This window comes from Corythoichthys intestinalis, chromosome 1 (assembly GCF_030265065.1).
Source record: "Corythoichthys intestinalis isolate RoL2023-P3 chromosome 1, ASM3026506v1, whole genome shotgun sequence".
Lineage (NCBI taxonomy): Eukaryota > Metazoa > Chordata > Actinopteri > Syngnathiformes > Syngnathidae > Corythoichthys > Corythoichthys intestinalis.
In genome coordinates this window covers 12,091,411-12,108,388 of record NC_080395.1, presented here as the reverse complement: position 1 = coordinate 12,108,388, position 16,978 = coordinate 12,091,411, and positions in this window count along the sequence as shown.

The window sequence follows — 16,978 nt, the reverse complement described above, 5'->3', positions numbered from 1 at the left end:
TTATTCATTTATTTCTCTTTACAGGACTGTCTCAGATAATTAGAATATTGTGATAAAGTTCTTTACTTTCTGTAATGCAATTAAAAAAACAAAAATGTCATACATTCTGGATTCATTACACATCAACTGAACTATTTCAAGCCTTTTATTATTTTAATATTGCTGAATTTGGCTTACAGCTTAAGAAAACTCAAAAATCCTATCTCAAAATATTAGAATACTTCCTCAGACCAAGTAAAAAAATAATTTTATAACAGCAAAACTAAATCAAACATTTGAAAATGTCCATTGATGCACTCAGTACTTGGTTGGGAATCCTTTTGCACGGATTACTGCATCAATCCGGCGTGGCATGGAGGCAATCAGCCTGTGGCATTGCTGAGGTGTTACTGATGCCCAGGATGCTTCGATAGCGGCCTTCAGCTCATTTGCATTTGTAGGTCTAGTGTCTTTCATCTTCTTCTTAACTATACCCCACAAATTCTCGATGGGGTTCAGGTCAGGGGAATTAGCAGGCCAATCAAGGACAGTGATGCCATGGTCAGTGCACCAGTTACTGGTGGTTTTGGCACTGTGGGCAGGTGCCAGATCATGCTGGAAAATGAAATCCTCATCTCCATAGAGCTTTTCAGCAGATGGAAGCATGTAGTGCTCTAAAATCTCTTGGTACACAGTTGCATTTACTCTGGACTTGATGAAACACAGTGGACCAACACCAGCAGCTGACATGGCTCCCCAAACCATTGCTGACTGTGGGAACTTCACACTGGATTTCAAGCAACTTGGATTTTGCTCCTCTCCAGCCTTTCTCCAGACTCTGGCGCCTTGACTTCCAAATGAAATGCAAAACTTGCTTTCGTCTGAAAAGAGGACTTTGGACCACTCTGCAACTGTCCAGTGCTGCTTCTCCATAGCCCAAGTCAGACGCTTCTTCCGTTGTCTTGAGTTCAGAAGTGGCTTGACCATGGGAATATGGCTATTGTAGCCCATTTCCCGGACACGTCTGTGAACTGTGGCTTTTGATACCTGGACTCCAGCTTCAGCCCACTGTCTTTGAAGCTCCCTCAAATTCTGGAAGCGGCTCTTCTTCACAATTTTGTTAAGGCTGCGGTCATCTCTCTTGGTTGTGCAGCGTTTCCGGCCACATTTTTCCCTTCCAACAGACTTTTTGTGGATATGCTTTGAAACTGCACTCTGTGAACAGCCTGCTCTTTGAGAAATTTCTTTTTGTGTCTTACCCTCCTGATGGAGGGTATCAATGATGGTCCTCTGGACAGCAGTCAGATCAGCAGTCTTCCCCATACTTGTGATTTAGTTTACTGAACCAAGCTGAGTGTTTTTAAGGCTCAGGAAACCCTCGCAGGTGTTTCGAGTTAATTAGATGATTCAGGTGATTAGTTGAATAGCCTACTTGTATACTTTTTCATGATATTCTAATATTTTGAGATAGGATTTTTGAGTTTTCTTAAGCTGTAAGCCAAATTCAGCAATATTAAAATAATAAAAGGCTTGAAATAGTTCAGTTGATGTGTAATGAATCCAGAATGTATGACATTTTTGTTTTTTTAATTGCATTACAGAAAGTAAAGAACTTTATCACAATATTCTAATTATCTGAGACAGTCCTGTATGTTTATTTATTTTTTATTTTGGCACTCCTGTGATTCCATACGTCCTGCCATAACTGCCACATAGTCTAATTTTAAAATTTTTTTATTTATTAACAACAATGATAAATTTTACGATTCCAAAGGCAGTTTGGTATCACATTCAAACGCCGTGCTGGCTCCTCCATTCATTTTCTTCTTCTTTGGTGGTAAATAGACAGCAGCCAACGGTAATTTAGCTTCATTATCACTACTGCATGGACATATTTTGCGTGTACCCATGCAATGCATTGTGGGATTCAGGGAGCTCCGGAGTGACCATCGTTTTTCACTCGATCACTGAGCCCTCTGAGGGTCCATCTCACCAAGTTCACCCAATCTCCAAGAGTCTGGCTGCAGCCCTCTTCTCTCAGTACCCTGCGCCGCTCGTCTCAGTACTCTCAGTACCGATCCCGCAGACAGGAAATGACGCAATATCGCAGCTCTCAGTTTCCTCAGACCGGAAATGACAACATAAAGCGGTGCTCGAGCTCCGAGCTTCTGGTTTTATCGTTGCAGGTTGGAGCACTGTGACATTTTGTGCCTGCAGGAAACTTTTCTGGCTAAGCAAGACTTAAAAGGGCTAAATACGCTCAATGATAACTTTCATGGCGCTGGCGAGTCCTCCACTGATCTCAGTTTGGGCATAAGAAGGGGCAGAATACCTGGCGGTGTGGCGGTTTTATGGAACAAAAGACTGGACTCTGTGGTTAATGTTATTAGACTTGGGGTAGATTGGTGCATTGCTGTACACCTGTCTGACAAGGAACTTCTCATTTTAAATGTTTATACCCCATATGAATGTCGGGATAATGTTGATGATTATATGGATAAGATGGCATTTATTGCTTCTTTTCTATTGAATGCGCAATACACTAATATTTTTATAGTTGGGGATTTTAATGCTGACATTTCAGATAGCGGCTCCTTGTTTGCTAACCACCTGAATCATCTCTGTAGGGATAATGGGTTGGTTCTATCCAGTAGGGAGCTCCTGCCTTCTGGCAGCTACACCCATATAAGTGAGGCATGGCACACTACATCATGGCTAGATCATTGAATATCAACAGTGGATGCTCACACGTCATTGGCAAAGATGGAAATTTTATATAACATGTCTACCTCAGATCACATACCTGTGAAGATGGTTATAAGTTTTGCTAATGTCCCGAATACTGTTAAAGCGAAGAGAAATTTTAACCCAGATCTGGTAGTCTGGTCTTCTCTTTCTGACGATGACATTACTTCCTATACTTCCGACACCGATGTACTGCTGAGCAACTTAAATCTGCCCAAGCAAGCAGTCATGTGTAGAAACAATAATTGCTGTGATCCCAGTCATAAAACAGATGTCATGGAAATGTATAATCACATTGTGTCAGCACTACTTGCTGCCAGTAAACCCCTTAGTACGCATAGAAGGAGGAATAGAATTAGGCCTGGCTGGAACACTTATGTCGCTGAATTGTATGCAGAAGCCTGTGAAGCTACCAAGGCTTGGGCTTCGGCAGGTAGACCCAGGCAGGGCCCCATATTTGAATATAAGAAGTGTACGAATGCAAAATTTAAATATGCTCTACGGTACATCAAAAAGAACGAACAAACATTGAGGACTTACTCCATGGCCAAGAAGTTATTTTGTAACAACACTAAAGCCTTTTAGGAGGTGAGGCTTGCTACTTATTGCAAACCCTGCTTGCCTTGCTCAATTGATGGCTTCTCAGGTGCTAATGCAATTGCTGCTTTTTGGCAAAAGCATTACAAAAATCTTTTTAACTGTGTAACAACTGAACACTATCAAGTGGGCAATGTCGAAGAGGTGTGTACAATTCAGACCCATGAGGTGTTTCACGTCATTAAAGACTTATCAGTTAATAGGTCCACAGGTATGGATTCTATATCTGCCGAACATCTTATGCATGCTAGTCCGAGGCTAGTTCCACTTCTTGCACTCTGCTTTACTTCCTTTATGGTTCACGGCTGTCTTCCCGATTCTATGATGTCGGTGATGCTGGTCCCTGTCATCAAGGATAAAGCAGGGAAAGTAAGCAGCTCGGACAATTACAGACCTATCGCCCTTGCTAGTGTTCTCTCTAAGGTATTTGAACTCCTCATGCTGGAGAGAGTTAGTACATTAATAAGCTCTTCAGATAATCAGTTTGGCTTTAAACCTAGGCATGGCACAGACATGTCTATTTATGTTTTAAAAGAATTGGTCAACACCTATTTGAGGAAAAACTCGTCTATGTTTATGTGTTTTCTAGACGCTTCCAAAGCCTTTGATCGTGTAAACCACGGGAAGTTGTTTAGGAAATTAAGCCAAGCGGGAGTTCCCAATGACATCATAAGAATTCTTTTATATTGGTACACTCATCAAACTATGCAGGTTAAGTGGGACGGCTGTATGTCTGCCCCCTTCCAAGTTAGCAATGGGGTCAGACAGGGGAGTATTTTATCTCCAATTTTATTCAATTTGTATATGAATGACCTGTCAAAATTATTAAATAAGTGTAGAAATGGCTGCCTGGTTGGTGGCTTGGTGGTCAACCATCTAATGTACGCAGATGATTGTGTGCTACTTAGCTCAAGCTCAGCAGGTCTACAGCAGCTACTCAATGTGTGTTCAGGGTATGGGGAGCTACACAACATTAAATACAATAAATCAAAGAGTGTCATTATGATTTTAAGAGCCAAAGAGGACAAACGTTTGGTTTTCCCTAATTTTAAATTGTCTGGTCAAGTTTTAAAGTCCTGTAGTCAGGTAAAATACCTTGGTCATTTGCTCACGGACACTCTGACTGACAACGAGGACATATTGCGACAGTGTCGCTCATTATATGTCCAAGCCAATGTTCTCTCTCGAAAATTTGGTCCATGCTCTGATGAGGTCAAGCTCGCCCTGTTCAAGGCTTATTGTACTCCCCTCTACACTGCGCATCTGTGGTCAAATTACACTAAGATAAGTTTTCAGAGACTGCAAGTGGCATACAATGATTCTTTGAGAATCTTGCTGAAAAGACCCAGATGGTGCAGTGCCTCTGAAATGTTTGTATCTGCTCGGGTGAATACTCTCCAGGCCCTTCTAAGGGTGCTAATGTTTAATTTTATTTATCATCTGAAATGTTTGGAAAATGTGATTGTCTGGGGCCTGACAAACATTTTGTATAGTTGTACTCGCTTCTTGTCACTGTTCTGGAAGCACTGGAATAGGTGCCTTTTAAAACTGGGCCAATAGATGGCCTAATTTTTGTATCACTGTAGTTTACCTTCTTTTATTGTTATGTTGTTTTTAGTTTTGTATGGTTCGTTCCCTTGTATTGTGTGGTTGTGGCTTGGACCTTGAGTCTGTTAATAAATCTATCTAATCTATCTAATCTATCTATCTATCTGCCAGCCATAGCAGAATAATGGCGCATTAGGCCCCCAAACTATTTCTCATGTCCGTTTTACCCTGGAAACCCCCGTTTACAGATGTCGTGCAACCGCTTTTGTTTCAACCCATCCAAAAAAAGAAGGCAGGTAAGTAGATTTATTATACGAAATGTCTGTCATTTTTAGCTTAGAATCATTAATTGATGTCTAAAATTTAGTTTAAAAAAAAAAAAAAAGTCTTTAAAAAATACAAGTGAATAATTTTTTAAATTTTTAAACAAATTTTGTCATAATGAAAAAAATGGGTGTCTGTGAATCAGTCACAGATATCTACCTTATAACTGTCGCCTTATTGTATTTTTTTTGTTAGTCACATTTTCTCCGATATGTTGGATGATAAATAATCGATCCAATCAAAAATGGGAGGCATTTAAAAGGGGAACTATATGAAAAAGAAAATCTCTACCACTCCTTGATGTCTGCGATATATGCATCGCGACCCGTTATATTACCATGTTTCACCCATCGGTTGTTGTCACCTACGTCATCACGACCACCTGAGCCGCCATCTTTCGTGTATCTCAGTGACCTGGACTACATCCGCCCCGGTCACGTTTGTTGACAATTTTGCGGGTAAGCAGCCACGTGAATGTCACATCAAAATGGGAAAAAGCCAGAAGAACGACAAGACTCCTTATGTGGAGAAGCTTGAAAAGGAAGCGAGAGATCGGTATTTGTCAGTTATGGTGCCTCTGCTGTGGTCTGGAGACCAAAGATGACATGGTTGCGTGTGATAATGAGATCTGCCCCATTATTATTTAACCTGTGTTGGTCTACACCGCATGAAACAGATAAAGATGTGTTGGTTCTGCTCTCTGTGCTCCACTTAAGTTAGTGGTGGTTGGTAGTTTGTGATTTGTTTTAACTGACAATTTGGCAACATTAAAAGTACCTGGCCAAAGTACTTAACTGTCGTCTTTGTATAAACATTATTATCAGGCATGAAAATGGGTCAGGGGTTAAAAAGGTGAGAAGGGTGTGGAGGAAATATATTCCAGTACACTGTATTGTACACCCCAACAAAATATTGAGCTCTGTCGACCCACACTGTGTTTCAGCAGGGCCATGCAGAGACCGGTGGAGGGGTGGGTGCTCGTAGATCAAAAGGGGCACATGAACAAGTATTTAATACACCTTAAAACAACATAACTTCAATTTTAACCAGCTTTAGATAATAATTGGCTGCGACTGTGACATACTTTAATTGGGAGGGGGCAACAGTGAATAGAAATCAAAACTGTCATCAACACTTTCTGGCTGTGACTCAGTCAGTCTGCCTCTTTTCTTCCTTCAACCTCTGCATCAAAACTTCCTTCCTCAACTTGTTCATCTGAGAACAAACCACATCAGATGGTCACTGAGCCACCAACAGCACAGTTTTCTTAAAACTATTATTTCATTATTATCCATACTTAACAACTCTAGCACCTAATGATTAATAAAGCAATGACATAAAAATCTTATAGAAAAATAACATTGTAATTGTGTTTATGATTGGATTTAATACCCGACTATCCTTGCAAACTTGTTCTTACCAGGTCTGCTATTCACCCAGCTGATGAGGTATCCACTGCCTTTAGCAGCCTCATCTAACTCCTTTTTTTATCCCTCAATCTCCCTTCCCTACGACGCATGTCTATGTAATGAAATATAAATATTTAAAAAAACAAACAGACTCCCCGGTGGCTTTTAGTTTTAAAGCTTTCTTAATTTCTTTCTCACTCAATAACGATGGAGTTAGATTTGTGTTTTTATTATTCAATCAAAAAACAAAGTTACTTCTATCAAAAACAAAGTTGCTTCAATCAAAATACAGTATATACTTTTAATCCCAAAAAGTAGCTTCAATAAAAAAAAAAAGTTTTTGATTGCAATAATAAATTTGAGACAAAAAAAGCATTTGAAAACCATTTTTCTTGATTGAAACAAATTTTTCCATTTAAGTAATGTTTTGCGTTTGGGCCACATTTTGGCTAGGACATTTGTGTCTTTATTATTCAATCAAATAAGTTGCTTCAAACAAAAAAATATATGTAAAAAGAAAAACTTTGCACATGTGCCAATCACCGTTTACCAAAGCCTGAGAGGGTTTGAGTAGACTCACTATGAAGCTTTTAATAAAGCCAAGCATTTTCTAACTACTTTATTCTTGTTTAAAAATAATTCGGTGGGGCAGTAACATGTTTAAAACTTATCATAATTCTTCCATTTTGAAGTGTTTGAAAACCATTTATAAATGATACTTTGGTGAAAAAAGTGAAAAAACATGTCTTATATATATGTATCTTTTTTCCAATGTTAAATCTGAATAAATGCATTGAACACGCACAAAAAAATGGGGGGCGGGGGGGGGGGGGTTGGTGCGCTACTTCGCGGTTTTCACTTATTGCGGCGGGTTCTGGTCCCCATTAACCGCGAAAAACGAGGGATCCCTGTATTTCTGAAAAGCTTTAAGAAGCAGGACTCATTCCCACCACTCGTCGGGCCGCTGTTGTGCCGACACCGGCCGTCAGCTCAAATCCAAGCCGAAAATAACGCGTCTCCGGCGGACGACGGGAGCGATGTGAGGCGCCCCCTCCATCCGAGAGAATGCCGCTTAATTTGACTCAACAGTGTGTTTCTTCGTTTATATTACCGTTAAATACACAAGCTTGACGCCAATTTAACGGGAGCTATTTTTTTTCATGGGAGATTTGGCTAGCTCTGGCAGTGTTCAACGCAAGCTGCAACTAATGGCAGTAACTTTTTTATATCGCAAAACGTGAAAACGATTGAAACCATTACTCACCAAATTCAATCTGCTGGCAAATACAGGCAAGTGTGTATGCTGCGCTCTGGTCTGCCCCGATGTGGATAAGGCCTGCTTTTTGATTTCGCAGCTTTGCAATGCAACCGAAGGCTCTCCGAGCACTCCATGTACACGCGTAAGGAGTGCGCGCGTTTGGAATAATGGAACGCAGCTTGGGCCGATGATTGGTTCTTGTCAGCGAAGCATCTAGAAGGATTTGCTGACTGTGTTCTTATGTGCTCAGTTTACGTACTAAGTTAATCACATGATGATAATAATAATAATTAAATAAAACCTTGTGGCGTTACTATTTACATAATTCACTCGGAGGAACGTATAAGGAGGGAGTTCCGCCCGGACCCATATAGTTGTCACACTCCGCTCTGTTCTGCTGTGACCTCGTGCTTTTGTGTGCAAGTCCTGCTCTGTTAAATAAATGTTTTCAAGTGTTGACCACGATACTCCGCCTCCGACTCCTTCCTGGCACTACAACCTCCTGACCCCCCCCCCCTTCCCAAAAAGAATTTCTCCTCGGATCTACGCAATTCACGCAAGTCGCCCTTTTTGACTTCAAAACGGCGAATTTCGCCGAAAGGTGAGAGATTTTCATGCCTGTATTATGCGTGTGTATATATATATATAATACAGTATTGACACATGCTGTACTTACAAAGAATAGGATTCAAGATGACTTAATATGTTTTATTAAATACAATCAAGTCACAACAAAATATTAATAACAGCTAAGTTTGAAAGGCTGAAACGGTTAGCATACTAAATGGTATAACAGCACAAACTACACAACAGTTGGGCAAAGGTTTGTAAGGGCACCGCATACATAAACAATCTTATCCAACAATGTGCAATCTTCGCCATCACATGGCAGAACCAAGTTAATAGGTATAGTTCCTGTTAGGATCTTATACTTCTGGCAAAGATGACCAATTACCCGTTCAACATGGATCCTCAAATGTGCTATCTTCCTAGTCTCCTCCACATCTCTACCAGCTAACTGACAGCGACCTTTTGTGAACGCAGGGAGTTTGACCTCTGCACATAACATACCCACATGTTCTTGAATATCAAAGCCTCTGTCAGCCAAGACAATGTCCCCGGGCAAAAGGTTATTAAAAAAAGCACTGTCCAAGGTGATATGTTTGTCACTTGTGCGACCACCCCAACCTTTTGACATCAAACAAATTCCCCCCTTTGGTGTGATTCCAGTTAGGTATTTCATGGTGTAGTTATGCTTGTAACTAGAAAACATTTGCGCATGCGCCTTAAGATTTGATGGTTTCTCTGTAAAAATTGCAAAAAAACTCAATAATCACTGCAACTCTGCGTCTGAAGGACTCAACAAACTCGTGAGGCATTGTTTTATAGAGTGTTTCTCTGTTGGGCCAAACAATTGCTCGTCTCAAGTTAGCATGTAAAAAGGGCACCATGCCACTGAACACTCAATACAGTCTTACGGGAAACATGGAATATGTGTGCAATGTGTAGTGTAGGCAGGTCCAAACGCAGGCGCATGAAGGTCAGAAGGAGCATCTAAAGGGCGCTGACGGCTCCTCCTGTAGCTCACCAACGTCTTCCTCCATCCTCAATTTCTCACGCCTACTTCGCCTAAAAGAGCGGTCCACGTTGGTGGGCTGAACACATGTGTGTCCCAGGCGTAAGGATGGTGCCCAGTCAGGGTCTGCCTCATTTATTTCATATGTTGGTTTTCCTGAAATTATAAAAGTCGTATCAGTCATACAACAGGTTAACATTAGTAACTTAAAATGGATTTTAAAGCTTTGTAGTGTGTCTAAACTGGTGGGACCTGCCCTCATATGGCACTGATTTGTATGCAACAGACTTAAACTTTTTTTTTTATTTTTTTTTTAAAACTGTTTAACTGATCATTAGGCATAACAAACAAGTAGAAGATTCTTCTGGTGATTTAGTAGATCTGTAGTCTCTTCCACAGAGTGCTTGGTCAAGCATATCAGTAGCCTAAGCGGGAGGTAAATATCGCATTTTTTTCTAACACATCTCCCATACTTATAATCATTCATTGTGTGCTGTTACATCTTCATTACTACCCTTACTTTGTTACCTTTGAACTGTTTCTTGTGTACTAGTACCATACGGTGAACGCCTGTTGCTTATGCACAGTTAGTTAGCCAGTAGGGCTACAGTTAGCCTCTCTTAGACACTAGCGTGGTTAGCCAAAATAAACAACACAACCACACGCCATAAGTGTTTAAATGCAGTCAGTATCAGCATCCGAAGAACATTAACACTTCCAGTTACTTACCTTTATGGAAATGTAGGGAACAGACCGACATGTTTTCAGTTGATGAATAAAAAGTGATGGCCTTTCTTCTCACCGCTGCAACCATTCGAAGCCTCTAGGTCAACTCCTAGAGTTCCATATCTTCTCTTCCAGGCGGGAATGCTAAAAAAAAAAACTATCCCATCCTTTTTGCATTCGTTTCTATCATGGGACCTCGAATGGCAGTCTTTCACACAACACGAGTGTACCATTTTCAACGATTACCACGCAGAATGGATGCCTAGCAAAGGATCACGTCGCGGGCTTGTTGTTGTTCTGCAATACACGAAAACCCACAATGGACAAGAACAGTCCATCGGTCTTTGTCAGGTGACGTAACGCTGTCAAAAGCCGCAGTGCATTGTGGGTTGAATCGCCATTTTGAGTGTACACTTATTGTAAACAACTGAGCAGTGTGAAAATCGTCTTTGCTTTCATTATTGTCTTTGATAAATGGGACACGCGTGTTGTTTGAAAGGCTGCCATACTAAATCACACGACAAAAATGGCAGCAAAGTTGACCACGACGTAAGATTTTTTCGTTTTCCCTCTTGGAAAAGAGATTATAGACAACAGGTTGAGGAACTAACGAAGCGGCGTCGGATGGCCTGAGTCGCAGCGGCGAAACGACTTTCTACACCATATCTCCCTTCCGGCGTGTTTGCTCTCGGCATTTTCATAAAGGCAAGTCAGTTTTTTTCAAAGTATTGATACTGAATATGCTGTTTTTTTGCTTTCTAAAGTCGCTATTTTCTCATTGGCTAACCTTAGCTAGCTAGCCTCACTTGTAAACTACAGGCAAAGAGGGAGGGCAGTTGAAATGGGTTAATCTGTACGTGATAAATCAGTGTTTAATTTATTCAGTCATCGTTTATAAAAACATTCTAGAGTGAATGAGTTAAAAGATATAGGTAAACAGCAAAAATGCACCGAAATATTTATCAATGCGCGAGATTTCCTTTTGTGATCTGAGAGATCTGATGGGATGGTAGCATGTCTGATTAAGTGTTTACGAAAGTGAAATGTCATGGAAATATCCAATCTTACCTAGCTTTCTAAATAAAACCTGTGATTGCAGGTGAACCAGCTTATGAAATGATGGAGACTGACCCAGACTGGGCACCATCCCTACATCTGGGACACACATCTGTTACACCAACAAACACTGCACGCTCTGCAAGACGAACGTGAGCAGCTACGGAAAGAGACACTGCAAGCACCAGATATGGGGGTCCAGCAGGATGCAAACATTGAAGAGCTGCAGACCAAGGAGGGACCATCTGAGCCTGGTGAAATAAACAGTCACCAACAGAATGAGGAAGGGACACCTGACGCTGGAGTTAGCCAGGTAAGGGCAGCTCTCAGCCTGTAATGATCTTCGACGTGACGTCACATCCGGTGAGTGTAACGTTTGTTTGTTAGCGCTGCTACTAGTCGCTAATCTCCTAGTGCTCCTCAATTTGTTTTATCCCACGGACACATCGGAGAATCGATCCTAGGCTGGTTCGGCTCTCCTAGTGCTCCTTAATTTGTTTTATCCCACGATTTAACAGGTTGTGGGTTAAAACTACTCTCCTCTTTAGCTCTATCTTCCTAGCCTAGCTTATCCGAGCTATGGCTAGCCCTCTGCCTTCTTCCTCCCGTCTTTTCTGCTCAGTGTGCTGTATGTATAGCGAGCACCCTGGCTCCTTTGTCGAGGACAGTAGTAGCTGTAGGAAGTGTAGCTTCGTCTCAGGGTTGGAGACCAGGGTTTCTGAGCTAGAAGCACGGCTCTGCACTCTAGAGACGAAAGCTAGTCCTAGCTATAGCCAGGTAGTGGCAGGGCCCGCAGGTCGTGCTTGCAGTAGTAGGATTGCTAGCGCAGTTAGCCCCCCAGCGAGCCCCGTGCAGCCGGGGGAAATTAAGGACGGATTTGTGACTGTACTTGGGAAGCGCAGTGGTAAACGCACAACCTTAGTGCACCAGCCGCTTCACGTCAGCAATAGGTTTGCCCCCGCCAGCGACACACCGGCTGAACCAGACACTCTCGTAATTGGAAGCTCCATAGTTAGAGACGTGAAGCACCCGGCGGTGTCTGTCAGGTGTTACCCAGGGGCCAGAGTCGGTGACATCGAAGGAAACCTCAGGCTCTTAAAGCAGAGTAGGAAGAGGTTCCGCCGTATCGTGATTCACGCAGGCGGTAACGACGCCCGGCGGAGACAGTCTGAGGTGCTTAAATTAAACGTAGCCTCGGTGTGTAAACTTGCTAAGTCGATGGCGGACACCGTAGTTTTCTCTGGTCCTCTGCCTAATTTGGTCAATGATGAGATGTACTCTAGATTCTCATCATTTAACCGCTGGTTGTCTAGATGGTGCCCAGAAAACGATATAGTCTTTGTTGATAACTGGCACGCGTTTTGGGGCAAGTCCGGGCTCATGCGCCGAGACGGCATTCATCCGACTTGGGACGGTGCTGCTCTCTTAACTCGAAATTTGGCCGCCAAACTAAGTCTCCCAAAGTGACACTTCAGAGTGGGGGCCCGGGCGCAGTGTTGTAGTGTAAAACACAACTCTGTTAGTAGTGACCACTCGCCTCTTTCCGAGCTGTCACAAATCCAAAATTCAGGACAGAAGATAGAGACTGTGTCCGTGCCTCGTATAGTGAACAGGGGAAAACAGAGTACTATAGGAACGAGACCAAAGAATTTAATACATATAGCCCCTGATTGCAGTGAAAATAAAATAGCTCTTAATAAATATATAAAATGCGGATTATTAAACATCAGGTCAATCTCGCCCAAATCTCTGTTAGTTAATGACTTAATTGGGGATTATAATATTCATATTTTGGCCCTGACTGAAACTTGGCTTCAGCAGGGTGACTTTGTTAGACTTAATGAATCCACATCCCCAAGTCACGTGAATTTTCACACAGCTAGAAGCACGGGCCGTGGAGGGGGGGTGGCAGTAATATCACACTCTTGTTTAGGTATGAGCCCAAAAAGTAAATCTAATTACATTTATAACTCCTTTGAAAGTCTAGCACTATCAATTATAGACGCTAACTGGAAGAACCAAAAACCAGTTCTTTTCATAGTGGTTTACCGTCCCCCTGGTCCCTACTCACAGTTTTTGTTAGATTTCTCTGACTTTTTATCTAGTATTTTGCTAAGCTGGGATAGAATTATAATTGTAGGGGATTTTAATATACATGTTGACGATGAAGGTGACTCCCTTGGTACGGCCTTTAATGACCTACTAGATGGGACTGGCTTCATTCAAAATGTAAATAAACCAACTCATAGTCACAAGCACACCCTGGACTTGATTTTAACCTACGGTACGGAGATTAGTGATCTTAGTGTCCATCCCCACAACCCCGTACTGTCTGATCATTTTCTAATTACCTTTCAGTTTGTGCTTCAAGATAATCCGCCACTAGTGACTAGAACTCAGATGAAAAGGACATTAGGTGATCGCTCTGTTTCAGAGTATAAACAGATAATTCAGCCTATATTTGCCTCCATGTCATCTAATTATGAAGGAATAATGTCCGGCCTTGCTGTTAATGACGAGTTTGTTGATCGTGTTATGTTTACGCTTCGTACTACCCTCGATGTCGTTGCTCCCTCCAAATTAAAGTTTGTCAAGCCGAGACGAGCCTCTCCCTGGTATAATGCTGAAACGCGCTCTCTTAAACAATCGACACGTAAATTAGAAAGACTTTGGCGCCGTTCCAACACAGAGCACACCCTCTCTGCCTGGAAACACAGCTTAGTGACATATAAGCAGGCCTTGCGTACGGCTAAAACCAGATATTACTCATCCTTAATAGAGGAAAACAAAAATAATCCTAGGTTTCTGTTCAGCACTGTAGCAAGGCTGACAAACAGTCACAGCTCAATAGAACCTTATATCCCAACCACCCTTAGCTGTGATGACTTCCTAAAATGTTTTAACAATAAAATCGCAACTATTAGAAATAAAATAAATGACTCACTTCCAGTTATTAGGTCTGATAAAGTGCAGACAAAGAATTCGGAATCTCCTATAAACCCCTCTAAAATATTAAATAACTTTACCACTGTAGACCAAATTGATGTAATTACCTGGGTCTTTCCTTTGGAAAGGCCAAGGTAATGCTGTTGTGCAACTTTATTGTACTTATTATTTATTCTTTATTATTATAATTCATCTATTTTTTCAATTATAATGTCCTCCAAACCATCAACGTGCCTCCTCGACCCAATCCCAACCAAACTTTTTAAAGAGACCCTGCCTCTAACTATTGACACTATCTTAAATATAATAAATACCTCATTAGTTACTGGCTACGTGCCGCAGTCCTTTAAATATGCAGTTATTAAACCGCTCTTGAAAAAACCTACTCTTGATCCTGAAATTTTGGCCAATTATAGACCTATTTCTAACTTACCATTTCTCTCCAAAGTCCTTGAAAGAGTGGTAATTAAACAGCTCTGTCAGCACCTACAGGACAATAGTTTATTTGAACAGTTCCAGTCTGGCTTTCGAGCTCATCATAGCACTGAAACCGCATTAGTTAAAGTAACTAATGACTTGTTACTTGCCGCTGACGTTGGATTAGTCTCGATCCTGGTTCTGTTGGACCTGAGCGCAGCCTTTGACACAATCGACCATAATATCTTATTGCAGAGATTAGAATGTGACATAGGCATTAGAGGAGCAGCCCTCTGCTGGTTTAAATCATATTTATCTAATAGGTACCAGTTTGTCAATGTAAACCAACAATCATCATCGTACTCTAGAGTTAGTTATGGTGTGCCGCAAGGATCTGTCCTCGGGCCCATCTTGTTTACGCTGTATATGCTTCCTCTAGGTAATATCATAAGAAAACATAGCATTAACTTTCATTGTTACGCTGACGACACACAACTGTATTTATCAATTAAACCTGAGCAGGTCAGGCAAGTAGAAAAACTAAGCGCCTGCGTCCGAGATGTAAATACCTGGATGAGCACTAACTATCTTCTACTTAACCCTGAAAAGACAGAAGTCCTTATAATAGGCCCGAAAAGTGTTAGAGACTCTTTAGCTGCCCAGATAGTCACTCTGGACAATGTAAGTGTAGCCTCCAGCACCACAGTTAAAAACCTAGGAGTTTTATTTGACCCTGACTTATCGTTTAAAGCACACATTAAACAAACCTGTAGAACGGCTTTCTTTCACCTGCGCAACATCGCCAAAATTAGAAATATTTTATCTAAAAGCGATGCAGAAAAATTAATTCACGCGTTCGTTACATCGAGATTGGATTACTGTAACTCCCTACTTGCAGCTTGTCCTAAAAGCTCTCTAAAAGTTCTTCAGCTAGTCCAAAACGCAGCAGCAAGACTTTTAACAGGAACCAATAGAAGAGAGCACATCACCCCTGTGCTCCAGGCACTTCACTGGCTTCCAGTCGAGTTTAGAATTAAATTTAAAATACTCCTTCTTACATTTAAGACCATTAATGGGTTGGGGCCACCTTATCTCACCGATGCTCTGGTTCCATACCGCCCCAACAGAACACTCCGATCTCAGAATGCAGGTCTACTGGTAGTTTCCAGGGTTTATAAAAGTACTGTCGGAGCTAGAGCCTTTAGCCACCAAGCCCCTGTTTTATGGAATCAGCTTCCAGCTAGTATTAAAGAAGCCGAGACAGTCTGCACATTTAAGATTAGATTAAAAACGTTCCTATTCGACAAAGCTTATGGTTAGGCTAGTTGAAGTCGGAGTAGACTCACAGTTTAGTCTAAGCTGCATTAGAAGCTATAATGCTGGGGGCAGTACAGCCGCTGAGTTCTATCTCCTTTTCTTACTCTACCTACCACTTGTCTTACTTTATTTCTATTTTCCAATGTTAATATCTAGTTGTCTAGTCTCTTCATCACTAGTCATCCGGTGTCCCCTATCCCCCCTCCCCTCTGGGGAGGGGCTATTTTTCAGCTGCAGCCTCCTGACTGTCCGGACCCCTGGCTGGATAGACGTCCTCGCTGCTACCCCCGTCTCATCTGACTAGAGGGACTTCTTCTTGCTCCTTTACTCCACTGTATTTTTACGGACTATAATTTCGCTTGCTAATTCCCTTTAGCCGTTCTGGGGTTCCTGTCTATCCGTCCTGGGAGTGGATCTCTCCTGACTGTGGTACTCCCCAAGGTTTCTCATTTTTCTCCCAATTGACTCTGGAGTTTTTGGAGTTTTTCCTTGCCGGCATGGAGGGTCTTAAGGATAGGGGATACCCAGGACTTGAATTGCATCTATTCATCTTTGTTGCATCTATTCATCTTTGTTGCTTCATTTCTAATTTCATATTGCCTCTGTTAAGCCCTTTGAGACTTCTGTTGTGATTGAGGGCTATTCAAATAAAATTGAATTGAATTGAATTGAGAAGAAAGTGGTCAGCTACAGACTGAAGAGGGGACACATGAAGCTGGAGAAGAAGGTGATCAGCTAATCACAGAGGATGAGACGCACAACACCAATCAGGATGTGACACAGACTGTGATTATTGACCGTTTTGAAATTTTCACAGAAAACCCATCAAATCTGAAAGCACGTGCCCAAATGTTTTCCAGCTACAAGCACCACCACACTATGAAGTATTTAATATATATTACACCCAAGGGAGCCATTTGTTTCTTATCAAAAGGCTGGGGAGGGCGTACAAGTGACAAACATATAACCCTGAACAGTGATTTTCTTGATAATTTGTTACCTGGGGACATTGTCTTGGCTGACAGAGGTTTTGACATACAAGAATGTGTGGGCATGTAGTGTTCAGATGTCAAACTCCCA